Source organism: Dromaius novaehollandiae, chromosome 4, assembly GCF_036370855.1.
Source record: "Dromaius novaehollandiae isolate bDroNov1 chromosome 4, bDroNov1.hap1, whole genome shotgun sequence".
Lineage (NCBI taxonomy): Eukaryota > Metazoa > Chordata > Aves > Casuariiformes > Dromaiidae > Dromaius > Dromaius novaehollandiae.
Window position 1 is genome coordinate 54,753,209 of NC_088101.1, and position 20,441 is coordinate 54,773,649.

Sequence of the window (20,441 nt, forward strand, 5' to 3'; positions counted from 1 at the left end):
CTAACGTCTAACTAAACTAGAGATGTCATCCTAAACTACAAATGCTGGAAAATACCTCTGAGTTACCTTCATTCAGAACTATAACTGCAACAGTTACCACTAAAGTTAGAGAGAATAGAGAGCTAATCTAAACAGCATTATTAAACCAACATTCTGGGACAGTTACCAAAAAGCATCACAGCGAACAGGAAATAATGGTATTTGCCATCTCAAACTATTCTTTCATCTATAATAGAAGTTGCCTAAAAGCTAAGGGCAGCTAAATGTGCCTCACACACCCTTGGTAAACTTTAAAAATCATTCTTCCATACCAGCACAAAATATTTCTTTCACTTTTGTATTTGACATAGAGTATCTACAGACAGAAGCTAACTATATTTCTGTATTAGCAGCTGGAAACCTTATTTATCATTTAGCTTCATATTTTTAGGTGCTGTCTGACAAGATTTGGGCACCACTGCACTGTACTGTGAAAGAAAGTTTAAGAAGACGCAGTCACTGCTCTGAACTTCCCTCTAATGCTTTTCAATTGATGGTGAATAATTCATCTACCATTTTATGAGCCAAACGCTTGCATCAGCTCATCTCAGTAACCTCAGTAATTACTCTTTTGTTGGGTAGGTTGTTATTGGCCTTGTCAGCGTGCAGAGGCTTGTTCATACCTTGTGCTTCCAATTCTCTAACAAGACTGCCTGAACTATTGACACATGCTCAGACCACCTCGAGAGTCCTACCCTCCCGAATCAAAGATACTGCACACAGACCATTTTGCTTTACTAATGTCCACTCTTATTCTCCCTTCTGCCAGCCGGTCAGCCGTGGCTCCGTACGGCAGCCTAGCGTGCCGCCTCCCACCCTCAGCACGTTCTGTCCGGTGTTCTTGCAGTTTCCATAGAGATGTCAAAGCCATAAACATTTACTTTTGCCACAGCTCTGAAAGGTGTCTATGGGGACAGTATATTTAAAAGACTGGTCCACCACATAAAATAGATTTTCTTCACCGGATAGGAATCCCCAAGCCCACCTGCCAGAGCAGCTGTAATTGCTCCCTCAGAGGGGTGCTACACTCCTGCTCCTGCACGCAAGTGGCAGAGGTCTACTCTTCTTGCTTGTAAACGTCTCAGTTCAGACAAATGAGCAGCGGCTGCTCGAGGCGTCTGTGTACATCATGGGCCCAAAGAGCTGCGGGCAGCATGCTGGTCTGCAACTCATATCATTTGTCGTTGCTGAATATTTTCATAACCTGGCTTGGATTCTCATCTGATCATGCTCGTATAAAACTGGAACCGGTCAGTCAAAGCTCAACAAGAACCTCAGCAGAATGACTGGCATATATGAGACTCAGAATTTGAACTACATGCACTTTTTAAATGGCTAGCCTGACTGCTTAATTCTGCAAGATATTTCTCTATTTTCTCATAGAAAAAGAGTTGGTGAATGGTACCATTTTTGTATCTGCAAAGACTTGGGCCTTTGTCAGCCTATGCCACAATCCTCACACACAGCAGGGATGAAAGAGTAAGCAAGAGCTTCCTGACAGAGCACAGAAACGAATTTATCTATGCCACCTCCTTGATTTGAGAGAACAATGCTGAAAACCTGCTTTATTTACGCCTACACTATGTCAGACGCACGAACAGAACTTTAGTCTTTTTAAAACTGGAATAACAGATCATTTCAGTACTCCTTCAGACATTTAGACACCACTCATAGAGCACACTGTACTATTGAAAGTTTCTGCATATGGTTATAGTGTGAATATAAATGCATCTTAATGAGTGTTGGCTTTTCTCCCTTTGCAACCACTTTCTTTTCTACCAACAGGATGGTGCCAATGAGCCCACCACAGAATCAACTAGACACGCTTTCTGGACAGGAATCATGCCAGGTTATGCTCGATCCCATCCCACCCCCATTCTGAATGGTTGGCTTGTGTTAACACAGAGAGGGAAACAGTGCAAGCACACTGTTACACACAAGTACAAAGATTCAGTAAGTGATAGTCTTCTCTTTAGGTCAGTGTTAGTCAGGAACCTAAAATGCATACAAAAGCAGACACCTGTATCACATATGTCTGTAACAGTATTATTTTAGGAGTACCATCCTGAGGAAACCATCAGAATTCAAAGACTGTAACTGATAGGTTCTCTATTCCCTTTCAACAATTCAGAAAATTGCTTCCCTGGATAGCATCTGACAGATTCTCAAAAATTCCTTTTGTTCAGTTTATATACTTATTTTTGCACTAAAAACAAATGTGGAACAGCCCACATCTTTGTCATTACAGAGTTGTTTCCTTTGTTCATCAGTCTGGCCACTTATTATCACATCACGTCCTTTCACATTCACATCAGTCATCTCTGTTGTCAAACAAGAATCTCTAATTTACACAGTAGGACTAAAAAACAATATCTATAATATTCTTTCCTTTTAAATTAATGCCAGGCTTCACAAACTAACATTATGACCATAATTATTTTCCAGGACTGATGAAGTTACATCCCAAATTTCTTGGCTACCTTACTACCTCTGTTTTGCTAGAACTATTTTCCAGAGCCTACCAGTACCCTTTGCTGTCATCCCTTTAAACTGTCTAAATGATCCGTGGTCTGCAAGATATATAATGAATATTGCAAAGTGAATTTAAATGTTAACAGCATGAGCAAAGTATGAACTTGCCTGAAATATGTAAGTTGCAAAAAGTCATTGTTCCTGGGCCACAGTATTTTGGGATAAACGCCTTAAATGTCTTTCCTGTCTTTATAGGGGATTCAGGCTCCCATATTACGTTCTGCTACCCTTCTCTAGCTGTCACGGTGAACCGGCCAATATTACCAAAGAGACAGACTGCCAAGTTCATTAGCAGGGAGAACAGTGGCAAGCTGCTCCTTCAGAACACCAAGTCTGCCTGCACTTCTGATTTTACAGCTGCTTCTGTGGTTGCTTCTCTTGAATCTTGCTGAATGTTCCTCATCATTCTGTAGTCAGTATTTTATACATATGTGTGTATATATATATATAAAATACTATATATATAAAATACATATATTATATATGTATAGTCACCTTTTTCATCCTTCCTTGCATTAAGCCACCAAAGGTCAACTCTCCTCTACTGTTCATTACTCAAATTCTCTCTCAAAAGGTGGTCAGTGTTTTTATTGGGTTCAGAATACATCAGCTGAAGCAAACTGCTCAGCAATGGTGTCTTCCAGTAACTCAGGAAAAGATAAGAGCTACTGTAAACCAGTTGTTTACAGAGTACATTGTTATACTTATTTTATCTCTTCTACAGACATACATCTTTTTCCAGGGCTAAACAGCACACTCCTTGTTCAGTCTGTTTTCTCCAAACAGCATTTAGGAGACATTTTGATATTCATGATGTAGCAGTACTTTTAGACTACTGATTCTCCAATGCCTAAAACACACTAAGAAGTCTTTGCACATTTTATTGTTACATGAGCTTCTTCTGTCCTTTTCAACTTCATTCAGTCAATGGTTTTCTCAACTAGACTAGAAATATCTTTTTAACACTGGCAAATACTGTTTCTTTGTTTTAGCACCCTTAAAAGTATTTTGACCTTTAAAGAGCTGCAGAATGAACAGAAACTCCTTCAATACACTTGGTTTATTAGAAAACAGAGAAAGATTCAGAAAAGACAGAGGAAACTGATAATCCAGTTCCAGTTCAAACTGGCCTGTAACAATTATAACTGCAATGCAAACAGCACCTGACAACTTGGACCCACAGATTTTTTCACTATTCAGACAAGGGTTTTGCATCAATACGACTATATTGCATATCTCTGAACATAAATACTTCAGTAGCTTACATTCTGCCTAGTTCACTGAGGTGCTTATACTTTTAAAATAAACATCCTTTGTTCCCTTAATGAAGCACATGGCAGGTGCTACGTAGGCAAACCCATATACAGGACACATCATAACTGCTAAAGTAGCTGTAGCATCACACACTTCATGTCTTGATAGCTATTTTAACCTAACATGCATAAATCATGCAAATATTATTTTTGGCCTTTTCTTGCTGAAATTCTCGTTAAAGTCACAGATGTACACAACCAGAAAAGTCAGTACACTGTGTCAGATTCTGCTCTCAACTGTACTGACTTTGGAAAAGGCAGTATTATCCTGTCAGTTATCAGGGCAGTATTATATCTTGCTAATGGCGAAGAAAAGTTTCTCTGTAGTTTTAACCCTCAATATTTCAGCGCATTAGTAACTACCTAAAGATTTTGTTGGAATACTGATTTCTGAATAGGTTATTTTCTTAAAAGCTTAGCATTTTGTTTTTTCTGTACTCAGAGAACTGAAAACTCATAATGATCTATTAGACAACATATTCACTGTGCATTGTTCTGTTGATAGGACTGTACATTATCTGAAAACAATGAACTCGAGTAAAAGAACTGAAGGAGGAAAAATGCTGACATGTGGGTTTGACCTCTTTGAGGATCACATGGCTACAGTTCTAACAGACAGAACCAGAAATAATTGGTTTTTGAAGCCAGTAATAAAAATGCCACCCATGACATGGGTGGCAGGTTACAAGATGATGATCAAATAATTTACATTGCTCTCAATATTCATCTGCAAATTGAAATAGAATAGAACAAAGAAATACCAGCAAAATCAACCTTCAAAATGTATGAAAGAAAACTTCAATGCTTTTTCTGTAGCTCTGCATATAGCATCCATTTGTAGCATATGCGTACCATCTAGGCATATGATTAAGATTTACATTTATAGGCCTGATCCATGGCCCACTTAAGTGGATAAGAGTCTTTTCTTCAGTTACAGTACTCTAGGGATTCTGCCCTAGGTTAAGGAAGATATTTTCTGGATAGCTAAATGCCTTCCATAACAGCAAGCCATGATAGAGACTTATTACTGTGCAGAGAGTGTGAAAGTGTGTGTATTTGGTATTATACAAGACGAGGTGCTATTTTCCCTACCCTGCAAGCAATGAAGCAGGACAGAATCTTTATATATCAGGTCCTGTCAACAAACTCAAATAAAATCTAGCAATCTATCTTGTGGTTCATCTTGTCTGTATGGAACATCTTTTCGCTGGTAAACATTTTACCTTGTCATAAGTTAGACTGAAATCATCTCTAAATATTTGTGAAAGCCTGCATATGGAAATGAGAGGGAGCTAAGCAAGAAATAATTATTTCTTCACAGCAGTATCACTCAAGAGTATCGGGTAGAAACAGCATGAGCCAGTGACTAAACAAGTCAATAGAAAAAATACCAATTCACATGGAAAGGTCGAAAGCCATTGGACTTGCTCTGATTTGTCAGAAAATAGCATATTGAACTGAAGCCACATGAGAACACTGACAGGCAAAATTTAGCTTTCTCAGATATAATTCGGCCAGGACATCAAGATTAACATTCCATCATTTAAAAAACTGATTTGGCACAGTTAATAGCCAAAAGTATTCTGCACTTTGTTCTTTATCTGTGTGGGAATTACAGCCACACTGAAACTTTACAATATTGAGGATCTGTGTCCTTTGACTTTTGAAAATTCCATACTGATAGATTTTTCTAAACCAAGGAAGATAATGGCAACAAAATATAACACTAGAAATTAGGACAATTACAATGAGTTTTAATTCAAAGCTAGGTTTGTTCATAAAAATCTGAAAGCTATTTTATTTCCCATGCCATAATTAATAAAAACAAAAAATCCCTAAATAAACCAACATAAGCCTACCACAGATGTGAAAGGTAATAGTGAGAAAAAGGTGATAGAAAGGGAAACTATACCTGAGAATTTTCAATTTTTATTTCAATCAGCCTCTCGTTTCATACAATGTGTGCTGAATCATAGTTTCACAAAATCCCATTCTGAATGAAAAATGCTTCTCTTTACACAATCTGTGTGATTTTTGAAGGCAAGTCACATGATAAAGCAGACTGTCCCCTGTGGAATGAAGAATATTGAAGAATGAAAGTGCTCCATAATGATACCAAAGCGCAGATGTGTACGCAGCACTCTCTTGCTTGGTTAGCCATGCAAATTCTCACTGACAGCAGCAAGCAGGAGCTGCAGCGCAGGTGACTCTTCCATAGATGCAATGCAGGATGCAATGCATCCTTATGGACCGCTTCTAGCCAGAACAGCAAATGTTAGAAAAGCACGCTCATTTATTGTTTCCTGCCACGCAATGCAGCAGATTGCCCACAAATGTGGCAATTGTTTCAGATGTGAAAGATTTTTGTTATGCATAAGATAAAGGAGAGACAGCAGAGGAAGAAATTTGACAGCCATGAGGAGTGTGGAAGATGACTAGATAATAGAAATTCAATCCCCAAAGAAAGATTAATCCACAATTGCAGTAAATCAGGAAGCTTTGAAAAGAAATGCTCATTTAACTTGAATATTAGCACACATATTAGATAGATAGATAGATAGATAGATAGATGCATATGTATATACACAGGGTTATGTCTCATGATTAATAGATATTTGTTTACAATATTAACACAGAGGTAAACAAAAGCGCTTCCAGTTCTGGAAAAATGCTTTTTATAGGAACACATGTTGTTGAAAAGGGGGGTACTGTTATACTGTAGCATAAAATATAGAACCACAACAAAATTAACAAAGACAGATCAAGAAGTTGCACGATTTGAATACACAGCTTTCAGCTAGCAATTATGCTAGGCAAAATTACCTACAACTGAACATCAAACAGTATACATCCCAAAATAAAAAAAGTCTGCATACGCACAAACTATCAGAATGACATGAGTATGGAATTCTTAAAATAAATAGCTCATATATTACACTTGTTACTTCTCAATTTCAGACACAGACAGTGTATAAGCCAATGATTAACATCACTCCACAGAACTGATCACCTGTCTTAGCTTCAGTCTCATGCTTCCATGGAAGAGAAGGTTGTGCTGCAGAAGAGGAGCCCATTCTGCCACCCCCAACTTCCTAAAAGGGGTCCTACCTCGGAGACGCTCAGGCCACACACAAGCCCTCTATGCTGCAGTCCCTAGAAGCCTCTTTCCTCCACTCACCTGAGAGTTTTTGCAAATCAATTGCTTTTGAGGGAGAATTTCCTGGTGAACACCTTTCTTTCAGCTTCTCTCCTCTTGCCAGATTTTTATTCACAAAGCCCTGACAAAAGTGCAGGTTTCTAGGTTACCGTCTCCTAAGTTTTCTTTGAAGTAGGAAGTATACACAAAGAGGGGTTATACCTTTTAATTGTGCTAACTCTCAAATATATTTCCTCATTTTGAATTAAAGGATGCGGTACATTTGTATTTCAGAAAACAACAGAAACCTCTTAATTTAGAAAATATGTCTTCTCTTTGTATATGCAGTTTCCTAAAAGGGAAACATCACTTTAATCCAATGGGATATTTAAGATAGCCCTTACGATTTACATTATTTGCTTCTCCTGCTAGCTGTTCTTTAGCTACTGTAATTACTCTGTCAATAAACATGTTAATGCTATCACCAAAAACACATGCAAGTCCTATTTCAAAGGTAATGTCTGGATTTTTTCCATAACATCTGCCAATGTTTGTGTTGATAAGTTTGAGTTAATGTCACAGTGGAAAGGATATTATTATTATTGTTATTATTTTAAAAATCTAGACATAACAGAGTCACCTACAGAACTGACTGGGAAACAGCCAAAAAAAAAAAAAAAGATCAGAATGCCTGAGAATTCTTAAGACATTCCTTACAATGGAATAAGATACACTTTTTCAAAGTGCTGTTTTGGCCATCTGGACCTCTTTTCCAGTGGTACGTAAGGCTCCACTTCTCAAAATGTTATCAATATTGTACAGGATGGCTAGAGGAGCTCAGAACATGCAGTTCATCTTCTATTTTTCAATCCTTTTCCAAAGGTTTGTGTTAGTATATCTCACTGAAATTTTTAAAGCATGGTCTTAGAGACTGTTCCAAAACAGTATGAGTTACGACCTCAGATCATTAGATGGGGGAGAGGATACAACCCTTCAAGAAAATGCTGCTGAATATCTAGAATCTGAGTTCCTGGTTAAGGAAAATGCCACTCAGTGTGAATGGCTTCTGTATCATGGTTTAAGAGTCTTGTTCATGTTTTATTCTGAGAGGAAAGGATTACAGGTATATGTGGAAATACTTGCTTCAGAATGATTTAATAAAATAATAGTCATTTAACAGTAATATTCTCTTGCCAATCTTTAAATTCCCTGAGCATGGAACTCCCTTTCACACAGAGCTTGTCTCAGTTTTCATTTAATTTGCAATGCCTTTTGTATTTGAATCCTTTGGCTGCCTAAGAATTTGCCCTCAGAAGCAGAAGACACCCAAAATCACCTTCCTACCTTCTTAATAGTTCCTGAATCTCATCCTCATCCCACTCTCCACCCCCATTCCCTGACTCAACTTGAAATGATGTCTTTATTTAAAATAACCAAATTGTTATGAAACCTGATTTTATGCTAGGAACATCACCATATTCTATTTACTCCACTTAAACACTTAAATAGAAAATATGGCATTATCATCCCCTGATCTTACCTTTTGCCTTCAAATTTTCATTTTTCTCCCTTTTTTCTCCTTTATTTTCTCCCTGGATCCGGTCTCAACCATACGCCCAAGTATAACAAGACAGGGTCATGACTGAGGAACCACTCAGACCTGCAAAGAAGGACACAGCTTTAGTAAACAGGACCAACTACGTATGCCTAAGAACCAGTAGTCTACATCCTAGTCACAGCTCTGCCACTGACTTACTGTGTGAGTTTAGTCAAATCACTTAACCTCTAAGTTTACCAGCTGTCCTTCGGAAAGCATTATTTAATCCCAAAATAAAAACCGCTGCATACATGTCATTTTATAGGCTTTAGTTTAATAAACAGCTCTCTGATCCTTAAAGCTCCCATGAATACATGACAGCATAGACTCCAGTCATCAAAGAGACTAAAAGCTCTACACTGCAGAAATGCTGAGTTTGGTTTCTGATGATACAAGATCATCTGATTTGCATGTTAGAAATGTCACTTAAACATTCAAAAGAAGGAAAAGGGAAAAAAGCCGTAAAGGAAGAATCTCTGCTGACTTAGGTTTTATTTAAATTATTCGTTCTCTACACCTCCTCCCTCAAACCTAATCGGCATGTCCTATATTTTAGGCAGAAAGTGTAATTTTAGCCAAACAATTTAAATTGGTCATATAGAACCTAGAGCTATCAGCATTGTAGAAGCCCCAGGTGAATGGCACTTCAACTCTATCAAATTCAACTCCATCAGTGAAAACCAATTCTCTCAAAGTTATTTTGTATCTTTAATGTAACCCAAATCCATCAATTATATAAACTCCTTTGGGTTAAAAAGATGTAATAAGTTGTCCCCGGTCTAGGATGATGGGTTTGATGAATCTGTCAGTATTGCTAGCACTTATAACCCATGAATAGTCTGGCACATCCTGATATTCAGCACACAGTGCTAAAGGCTCAAGAGCTAGCAATAAATACACAGTATGTATGAGACTTTCCACTGGGTACTCTCAGCTAAGGCAAATGTTTAATTCTCTTATAATCTTTGCTACTGTGCAGCCCAAGCTATAGCCTGACTCTCAAACTGTAAGATTTGGGAAATAATGCATATGTGTGCTGAGAAGACTGGTTTTTCATATAATTCTTTTTTGCAGGACACAGATTAAGTTAAATCCAGCATTTTTAGAACCTTGCCATGTATTCAAAGTGTTATGGTGCAGTCTTTTTCTAAAGCAGTCCAGGCAATCATCAAGGGCTTCAATATTGCCCCCAACGGCTCATTTAATTAGAGGCCAGAATTCAGGTAGGTTCCTTCTGGAAGATACAGGATCTCTAACAAGGGAATCTGTGTATTAGAACGGCTTGGCCAGAATTCAGTTCAGAAGTGTGTTACGAAAAATGAACTTTTACTCTCCTGTTATTTTATTCCAAGGAAAAAATAAAGGTCTCAGCCTGCCCTACTGATTTAGGGAGATGCCAGATAAAGTCCAGAGGGAAATCAGTCAAAAGGACAGAAATCTTCCACAGATGATCATGTTTGCATATTATTGTTTACATATTAATTTAGTCCAGTTTTGCAAGCTTCCTTTCCCTTTGTTCCCCAACAATTATTGTACACACTGGCAACAGGCAATCAAGTATATCAAATTCCCTACAAATTTTATGACATAGACAATGACATAGAAAACAGAAAGAAACTCTGAAGTACCTCCACTACCAGACAGGCTTTATCTCTTTTAGATACCAAAGGATACACACAACGGATCAAGCCTGAGCTATAAATCTATAGGAAGCCAAGCTTCAGACATTCCACCGCTTAAACTGCAATATGGTTGTTTTTCAACAATTTCTCACCCAAGCTGACGCATTTCCCCTTCTTCACCTGGAATCATTTCTTGTCCATATGCATTAATGGTTCATCTATTTTCTCTTTATTAATTTCTCCTCATAAAACTCAATACCTCTGTCAGCTGAAATAATGATCTCCTCACGTATTTGGTCCTAGAGCTGTAAGCTGCTACACACACTTGATTAAGGGAGAAACATTCTAGTGGACTCAGTGGAGCTTTTGACATGAGTAAATGTTTTCAGGGGCAGGTTTGACTTGTAATACATAGAAACACTGGAGGGTTTCTATATGTGCTTAACTCCTTGTAATATTTGACTTGCTTTCAAAATTTCATCAAGAAGTTCTTTACCTCCTTTCTGTTTCCTTTCCTTCAAATTCTTTACATTGCCTTCACCACTTTGCACAATGAATTCCCCACATTTGGATACCTCCTAACAAGAATTCTGGCTCCAAAGCTAAGGGTAGTTAAATAAAGATTATCTGGAACAGATTTGTCCACGACATGTTATTCTTTAGAGGACAGGTGGAGGAGACATTTGGGCTTAACAAAATAGAAAACACACAAAAGGCAGTACTCCCAGCAGCACAGCTACATGTTTCACCAGATGATTGCTGGCAAATGACAGATAGAGTTTATCCTGAATCCTCAGTAGGGAGTTCAAATCTGTACTTTTTAAGCCCATCTGGAGTGTTCAGTACCCTTGGTGCAATGAAGCAAACATAGAAAAAATGTGAAAAATGGGGGGGGGGGGGGGTTGCTTCTCTCTCTTTTCTCCTTAAAAGTTCTGTCTCCCAATTAGTTATATATATATCTGCAATTCATAATGACAGATTCCATTTTTTTTACCATTGGAAACAATTTGGCTTAATTACTTCTGATGTTTCATTCATCACACTGTGAGCTTTCCCCCATTTTTACAGCATTTTAAAAAATAAATGAACAAAATAAAAAATAAATCAGCAGCCTATCTCCCCAACAGCTAACATAGCTTATTCAGCTTCATGGTAACTCAGACCCCAATAGGCACAACATCATGAAAAATCAGTTCAATCAGCAGTGTACAACGATGCAGACAGACTCTACCTTATTTACCGTAAGACATCTCTCACCTCAACCCACACAAACAGCCTTTAAAAGAAGCACACTGATACCTTCATGTTCCTGTTCAGCAAGCAGCAAAATAAATTTGGAGGGAGGAAAGGAGACTGAGGTAGTGACTCAAATTAATGGCACAACTCTTAAAAAAAGAGAGAGAGAGAGAGAGAGAGAGAGAGAGAGAGAGAGAGAGAGAGATGTTCTTCCAACCACTACCAGCCTAGGAGGGCTGCTGAGACCAGTATGATGAAAGGTCTGTGTTAAGTGAAAGGGACAGTGGTGAATTTGTGGTGGTTTGAGCAACCATGGGATTGTGGAAATCAGCAGCAAGAAATGTGGATAATGGCACAAGCAGCTGCCCCAGGGAGGCTCAGGGAAAAAGGATTAATGACCGTCGAGACTTGCTTTCCTTCTACTCCTTCCCTGAAATGCCAAACCGCTGAGCCAGTTATCAATCAAGAATGTGAAATACATTGGTGGATTGATTGGGTTTGATACAGTGGCAGCCAGCTACACTTCTGAATACTCTTTGAAAACAATTTTTACTGTGCAATGCTGGAGAAAGCCAACAAATAATAAACCTGTCACAGTACTCACCAAGTGCTCGTAAATACAAAAGCTGCTGTATAGTGCCTTGCAGCTGCAAATGGGAACCATTCCAAAGCCTGAAAAATTGTCAATATTTAATCGTTGCATCTGATATCAATTCTAATTTAAGCTTCTACTCTCTTTTCCCCCATGCCTTATCTTTCTCCAGCACAAAATACACGAGTCTTAATAAAGAGTATGCTGATAGTGTGCCGCTCCATTTAGTGGGAAATGCACAGGTTTTTTCCAGCCACACTCCTTTTCTTCCATCATTTATTCTGTTCTGAGTCCTTTATTCTGAATGCCCATTTCAGGTTCAAAGTTGCATGTTTTTAAATGAAAGAATGAGGCTATGTAATAACTAACAAGCAGTTGGCCCACCATCCAGTCTTTACTCAGACAAAATTTCAATTGAAGTCAGTGGGATTTTGCTTGACTAAAGGCAGATTAAAAACTCAAGGTCACATAATTTTACGTGGCCTTTACCACAGAGGAAGCAGGAAGCAGTTTTTCTGAGGGACATCCTTATATTTCACTTCACAGTGACAGGTTATCCTCCCAGTTCAGCCATGGACAAAAGACTACAGAAAATAGACCCTGTTATCTTTAGGGTTTTGCAGTATCTCTCATTTGATTCTTCATATATCAGCCCTAATGAAGCCCAGACCATAAGGTGTTAAAAATGTCCTCACCAAAGACAGAAGCAGTGGAAAACATGCAACGTTTTTGCTGTACCTTTCAGAAGTATCCGTGGTTGGCAGATAGAGGCCTTTTAGTTTTCCCCTTCACCAGATCATTGGATCCAAACAAAATCATGGTAGAGCCCAAGAGAAAGGAGCATTGCTACCATGGCACCTCAAATCTGCCTCTCAACCCACCCCTCTTCTTTTTTAACACAGAGGGGGCCCATCACAGTCACCTCCATCCACACAGATCAGAAGAACACAATCTGGATTTGAATAAGGATTATATCACTTCTGATAGTGTCTTTGTATTTTTATAGTACTTTCTCTCACAAATGCTCTTCACTACCTTTTTCAGATTCACACTTTATGACTCAGGGAAAAAAAAACATAATTTTGTGAAATCTAAGGGAGTACGCTGCTTGGTAACACAAGAATGGCCATACTGTCTCAGATGCAAGCCAGTCCGCCACCGCTGTCAGTGGTCAATAGCACAAGCACAGGGGAAGAGTATGGAGTCAATGCAGCATGATCCTTCCGCTCATACATCCTCCTGTCAATCAACAATGAGCTCCTTAAAAAAGTGTGATGCCACATGCTTTCTTGTAGATTCTGTGTCTGTGCACAAGGCAGTGAGGATCTTCTCTAAACCTTCTTGTGGATTTATGATCTAATTTCCATACAAATGGGAAATGCCACACACAAAAAACTAAAATGAAATGAGAGACAGTGATCAAACTTGGTTTGTAATTCCTAGAAAATCTGATCTTAAGTTTATTCTCTCGTCTATGTCGTTAGTTACTCCTGTTTGGATGACAGATACAGGATTCTCTGATGCCCTTTCCGCTCCCTCCCTTTTTGAATTTTGGTAAAGCATCACTGCTCTGTAATAACTTGATCACTTTGAACTGTGTGACACAGTAGAAAGTTAGCTCCCTGCCTACCAGAGGCTTGGTTGGAGAGACCCTGTATCAACCAAAGTCATCACAAGCTCCCACATTGCCATAGTCCAAGTACCCAAAGATGCAAAAAGCAGCAGCAGTGGAAGAAAACTGTCATGTCAGTGTATCAGAACAGAGTACCTTAGCTTGGGACACTGCCGCACAAATCTGTCCTTGACTTTGATGTAACTGCCAAACTTCTTGACTGGCAAAATCTTTCCAACATCCCTCAAGTTTCCCACATTCTGTCTGCCTCCTATAGCTTCTCACAGACTGCCCTCCTTCCTCTTGCCTTCCCTCTCAGTTTCCATTATTCCTTAGAGACACATTCAAAGCACAGCTAGCAAGCTGAAGAAAGTTGGCAAGAAAATGTCCTGAAAAGAGCGCACCACTGGAATTACTTTCCAAAATGTGACTTCATGTTTTCCATTGAGAATTTAAGGGTCTGATAGCTCTTAGCACTGCATTGTGTAGTTTAAAACAGGAAATCAAAATAAAGAGAAGTAACCTTTGAAATATTTAATTTTAAAATTTAAGAAATGATTAATATGCAGGACACTCCTCAGCTACGTACACTAAATCTGGAATTTGTAGGAATGGTTTTGCCATTCTTCTTTCTGAGTTTGAGGGATTGGGGTGGGGAGAACATTATATAAAGACAACAGTTGTGTATGTTTTCTCTGTATATGAAGAATACAGGAAAAACTAAATGCATTTATAGATGTAGATGTCTAATTGAGACACACAGTTATTTGAAATAAAGGATTATAAGCTTGATTAAAGCGTAATCTGAAGTAAATACAACCATGGAGTGGTTAGTCATAGTGCCTGTGTGAATGCATGCACACACCAAGAGTATCATAATCAACAGCTCAGTAAACATATTTATAAAACTTAAATATACTTTCTAGCAAAGACAGAACTCACTTGTTTTCAGCAGAAAATCCTGAATATATTATTGGCTTCCTTGATTTCCTCTGCAAAGTTAAACGTGAAGATTCTGCAGTACTTTGTCATTGCTCCAGACTTAGAGAAATATGTTAGCTGAATGTGCTTACTTATATCTTGGGCCTGCACTGTCAGTTTTCTCACTAACATCTTCTGCTAGTCTAAGAAGCAAATCTTCATTCTGTGTATGGTCTGGATGACTTTTGACAGTTCTGTAACTAGGAGATATGAATTAAGCAGTAAAAATGCTACTGTCCTTTTGCTGAGCAAAAGCAAACTTGGAGATGGAAAGATCTGCAAAATTAGTCCATATGCAATTTTGGAACTACGTTTGATATTATGAACCAGTGATACGTATTTATTAAAAAACTGAAAATTTCCTCTCTGGTGGTAAGGCTAGGCAGCGCTTCTCTGTTGTCTTTTTACTTCCATTGTGACTGAAAATTCCAAGAAGTGTTGAAATGGGCTGAAGGGCAATGGGCTGTGAAATCTGGATAATCCTCTTTTCTAATGGAGGCACCCTCGATCATTGAGGAACTGCTTCTTAACATAACTAGCTTGCCCAGCTAGACTGACATGCAGCAGCTCAATACATAACAGGGAAAAATGAGGACTTGAGGCTGACAAGGAGTTATTCAGTTAAAAGGTACTGGAAGAATCTTCAATAAATAAAAGATGTTTGAAAGCTTGAAATCCAGGTGTCCAAGTGTCAGAAGGAAAATGAAAAGTCTCTGAAACCTATTATTATTTTAACCATATGATTTACAAATGGAGTCAGGGACAGAAGTCTTAAGTATTTGAATTCTTAGTCTTGTTAATATCTTTGTTGCAATTAATTCAAAACCTATTTGTTAAGATTATCTTTCTATCCCAGTAAGACCATATCACTTTGTTCTTCAATTCCTTCTATCTTCTGCCATATGAAATTTAAACTTCTAAAGTTAAATTTAAAATTCTTAGCCTTGCCATCAAGCCCAAGAACAATCTACAGACCCTTCATCTTTCCAAATCTTTTTTTTTTTTTTTAATCTTTTCCCATCTTGCCTGCTTAACGTGGAGAAGCTAAGTGGTGGAACAAGGCGCAGTATGTCAGCCTCCCAACCCTTCCCTCAATCAGCTTCTTCTTTAAGACATACTTCATCAGTGCTCTCAGGAAGTATATTATATCGCTTGAAAACCTTTAATCATTACAATAGGAGTAGAAGCAAGAGAGAAAGAAAGTGTTCTGAATTAACATAAGTTCTGGGACTTCAGTGTATATACTCTTAGCTGGATCAACATGAAGACTTTTACCTAGTGCACATTCTCTATGCTTAATGATCAAGCTATAAATAAATAAATTATAATAGTTAATTTACCATGAAGGGAGTACAGCTCACACCAGGTACTGTATGTCAGAGCCAGTTCTTCACTTGGGCCTTAATCCAATAGAGGCAAGTACACAGAGAAAAGCACAAAACTCAAACTCATAACAATGCAGACTTTGAAAACATAATTACATTTCTTTGGCTAGCTGATATAAATTTGATAGCATGTGTTTATTACAAATTACAAATTAATAATGTATTACCATGCAGGAAATTAAAGTGTGTAACTCACTAGCTGGAGTTTACTGCTATGCCTCAACATACTGTTGGTGTACTACTATTTTATTTAACATTTCCAACATACTAGTGAATTACAACTTGATATTCATTCTACTTCACTTAGTTGTGTACAGTGTATGTATTTGTTTTGACATATAAGTTTCTCAGAGAAAAAATGAGGTTTCTAATGAATGGACATGTCATCATATAATATTAAAATATATTTGTATAAAATATTTTTTTTACCTTTGCCTGGACAGCTAGTTATAGCACACTGTGAAAAACTGCTAAGTAGATATAATACATCACAACTACTGCTCAGCATTTGCGCTGGGAAATTGCAAGGCATTAAATGCAAACAGGTACGCTTTGTAGACTGCCGCGTAATTTACCTCACAGGAGGGAGCCTGTGTGACCATGGTCTTAGTGAATCCCCTAAACATACTCATCTAAAAGAGAAAGAGGAAGACAGTACTATGGAAGGGTCAAGTAATCCTCGGCAGGTGACATTCCCCAAGGTATAAATCTCAAGCTGTATTATTCAGCCTCCTTATCTCACAGATTTCTTTGTACTGTTTGTTGCTCTTTCTTCTACATCTTTTTGCCTCAGGGACCCAGGAGCTCACATGGGGTCTGGAATCACTAACATATTGAATCACCATACATCTTGGATGACCATGTCAGGATCTCCCAGGGTCTCACAACCCAGCAAGTTACCACAGCTTAAGAAATCCTCGCAAGTCAGCTGTTCTGGGATAACTCATTCCAGCCTATGGCAAATATGAAATAACTTCGCCTAGCCTATATGAAAGAAAGCATCTTAGTGATAGATTAATGCTGGATATGTAGCATAGATCAAATGCTAGTAATTTTCTGTTGTCCACAATCCCACACACAGTATCATGGCTGCAAGCTAAATTTAAAAGTCCCTGAGAACTATTTAAACCAGAACAGTGCACATGATGATAAACAGATTCTACAAAAAAAGACATCACAATCAATTATTTTCTTGATACTTTCAGAATATCAAGATTTTCCTTCAAATTCTGCTTCCCACATATTCTGAAAACCTTTTTCTTATTATATCAGGCAGCAAAGTGGTCTGATCAGAACAACTATCTAAATAGAACTACAAAGAATAAAATGCCACCTACCTCTTGGCACTTATACTTTTGTCTCATCATTGTTCCTTCTGCAGGTAGTTATGGAATCTGAATGGCTGGGATGGCTCTTAGAGATGTACAGACTGTGAAAATGTAGCCCAAACAACGCTGGTGCTACTTCACTAATAACTTTATATTTGCTGAAGATGTTCAGTGACTGGGTGGGGGGCAAAGCCTTCTGTCATGGAAAAAGTATTCTTTCTGTGCCTGAAATTCTCAGCTATTCTTTGCTGTGCCATACTATGTTAGAATTTCTCAGTAATTATTTAAAGTACTTTTCAAGCTTACTCCACTGTGCCACAATAAAAGTCATATGACTAATTCATGGCAATGCTCATTCAGTCTGCAGACACTACCATCAGCAGAAGATCCACGTGCCATTTTTCAATCTGATCTCCTTCTAGCGCATTTTAACTGCTGCAACTATTTGTCACCTTCATACTTCACCTGAAATGAAAAGGGAAATCAAGCTGAATATTAGCTTATCTTCCCCTTCCTTTGAGTCTTTTTTCTAAATTCTGCTCTTCTTGTTTACTCTGTAGGACAATTCGGCAAATTCAGTAATTCACTAACTAAGTCAGTCAATATCATTTCAGCTTCTCTTTACATGCCAGTAAACACTCACCAAAGGAGAAATTATCTTCCAAGTAGACCAGGATCTTTTTCTTCATCAGAGGCTTTTATACTCTGAACATCTGAGCTAGCAAAATATTCATTGTCTAAATCCAACCAAACAGTCTCAGGCAGATCCATGAAACATTGAATACAGCAAGATATTAAGTCACTTGCGTACACAGCTCTTAAATGAATAGAATTCTTGTGAATTAGGGAACTCAGCAAGCTATATAAAGGCTATGTAAGAAAAGAGAATAAATAAATTATACACTGGTATCCTAAGGCCAAACCATTTTCATCCCTGAATTAATTTTCCCTTTACATATTCTAAGCTTTGTATATTCTATTTAGGCCTCAACATTGCAATGACACAGTTTTCTCATTTATGACAAATTCTTAAAGGAAAAAGTAAGTTTTCTTCTCTTTTACTCCTACTTGGATTTTGTTGGTGAATGACAAGAGCTATAACAAATCAGGATACAGATTATTCCTGTATCTTACATGCCTGTTATACAGCACTTGTGAGATCACAGCTGTGATCACAAACTTTGTCTGCTTTTGGGCTGCCTGGTCCAAAAAAGACATTAACATACTGGAGTGAGTCCAGAGGAAGGCCACCAGGATAATCCTAGGTTGCTGGAGATGCCACCAAGATACAGGGCTGGAGTAGTTGATGCATGAGATGCTGAGAGAACTGGGCTTTTTCAGTCTTAAGAAGAGGGCAGGGGGCAGGGAGAGGATTTTATTGCTGTCTTCAGCTACCTAATTGGAGGACGCAGAGCAGAGTCAAACTTTTCTGAGGTGCGCAGTGAGAGGGTAAGAGACAACGGATAGAAGCTGCAAAAAGGAAATTATGACTAGATATTACAGGAAAAATTTCACAACAAGGGTAGTCAAACGTTGGAACAGGTTGCACAGAGGGGCTGTGAAATCTCCATCCTTGGAGATACTGAAAACTCAACCAAACAAGGGCCTGAGCAACCTAAGTCAGCTCTGCTTTGAGGACGGAAAGATTGGAGCAGATGACCTCAAGAAGCTGCTTCCAATGTAAATTACTCAATGACTACTTCTTCATGAATACATCAAACCTTAGCTGATATAAGAAACACAAATGAAAAAAATGCAATATATATATATGCAAGTCAAGGGCTATTAGCAATCTATAATTTACTGATGGGAAAACATGGTATTTGATACAGTAAATACAATTACAAAATAGCAGGAAACAAACATGCAGAAAAATGACATACCTATGGCATGAGGCACATTAATTACGTATTCCTAGTATCATACTATATAAGAAAGCACTACTACATCAGAGTTCACTGGAATTTCAGGATTATTTTCTCTTGCCAATTTACGGCTCTTCGGTCCCAAGATTTAGTACTTTTTGGACTTCTCTTATCATGGAAGTGGTAAATCTGCTAGTGCCCATCTCTTCTTGAATATGTCTTAGGATTGCCATATCCAAGCTGTAATTCGTTCTCTGTCTCGTATTTCTTGCATCTTGACAAGCCATGTCTGAGCTGAATGACTCTTCTGAGAGTTAGTACACAATGATACATCCTTCAGTCTCCACCAGGAAGCTTTTGAATAGCTGTCATTCTGTACTATCTTGAAACAGTGAGGGGAAATTTCCTAATATGCCATAACTTGGATTTTTATCCAGATGCATATTGAAGATACAATGCATGTGCCACGAGAAATTTGTACATAAGGGCATCTCCAGAAATGTGTGTTGTACTATGTGTTTTACAACCTGTAAAAGGCTGTATATGTTATTAAATATCCCACCCATTCACACACACTCCTGTCATGTATATCCCTGCCATGCACATATGACTAAACTTCATCTGCTCTTGTGAAACACAGGCAAGTACCCTCACCCACAGTACAGAGTAGACTTCTGAAGGGCGTTTGGGGTTTTTTTTGAGAGAGAAAAAGAGTAACTTCCCTGACTGATAGATCCAAAATTGGTTTAGCATGCCGAAAAATGCACATTTAATTAAAACAGGGCCTATGAACTTGGCATATAGCATCTCCTGAGAGAGGGTCATGAACAAGTGTCTCAGAGCAACATCCATCTCTCTCTTCCCACATTAATAAGTAAGTAAGGGCACCAGCTAGTTTTCACATAGATTGAAAGCATGGAAAATGACTGTAGTATGGAAGGGGCAGGGAAGGGGCAAAGTGGAAAAAAAAAACCTCTAAGTTTAACATCCTGAATTGAGATTGAAATAATCTGTCACTTGCCACAAGCAGGCACACATACAGCAGTGTAAAGGGAAATGAAGACATAAGGGCTAAGAGCTATCCATAAACTAAACTTTAATAAGGATCAAAATTAAAATATCAGGAGGAGAATCAGAAATCTCTAGCTTTGTTTTTAAAATTTGGGGAAAGGGGGGAAGCTTTTTACTTTGATTATGCAGAAC

At 38.2% G+C, this 20,441-nt stretch overlaps 1 long non-coding RNA gene across 1 annotated transcript in view; it reads right to left on the reverse strand.

Moving 5' to 3' along the window:
• LOC112985744 (uncharacterized) overlaps positions 1 to 20,441 on the reverse strand; it is a 371,488-nt gene that overhangs the window by 150,495 nt on the left and 200,552 nt on the right. The window contains exon 4 of the long non-coding RNA XR_003259822.2: positions 8,561 to 8,680. This is a non-coding gene — a long non-coding RNA (uncharacterized LOC112985744). The remainder of the gene's footprint in view (positions 1 to 8,560; positions 8,681 to 20,441) is intronic.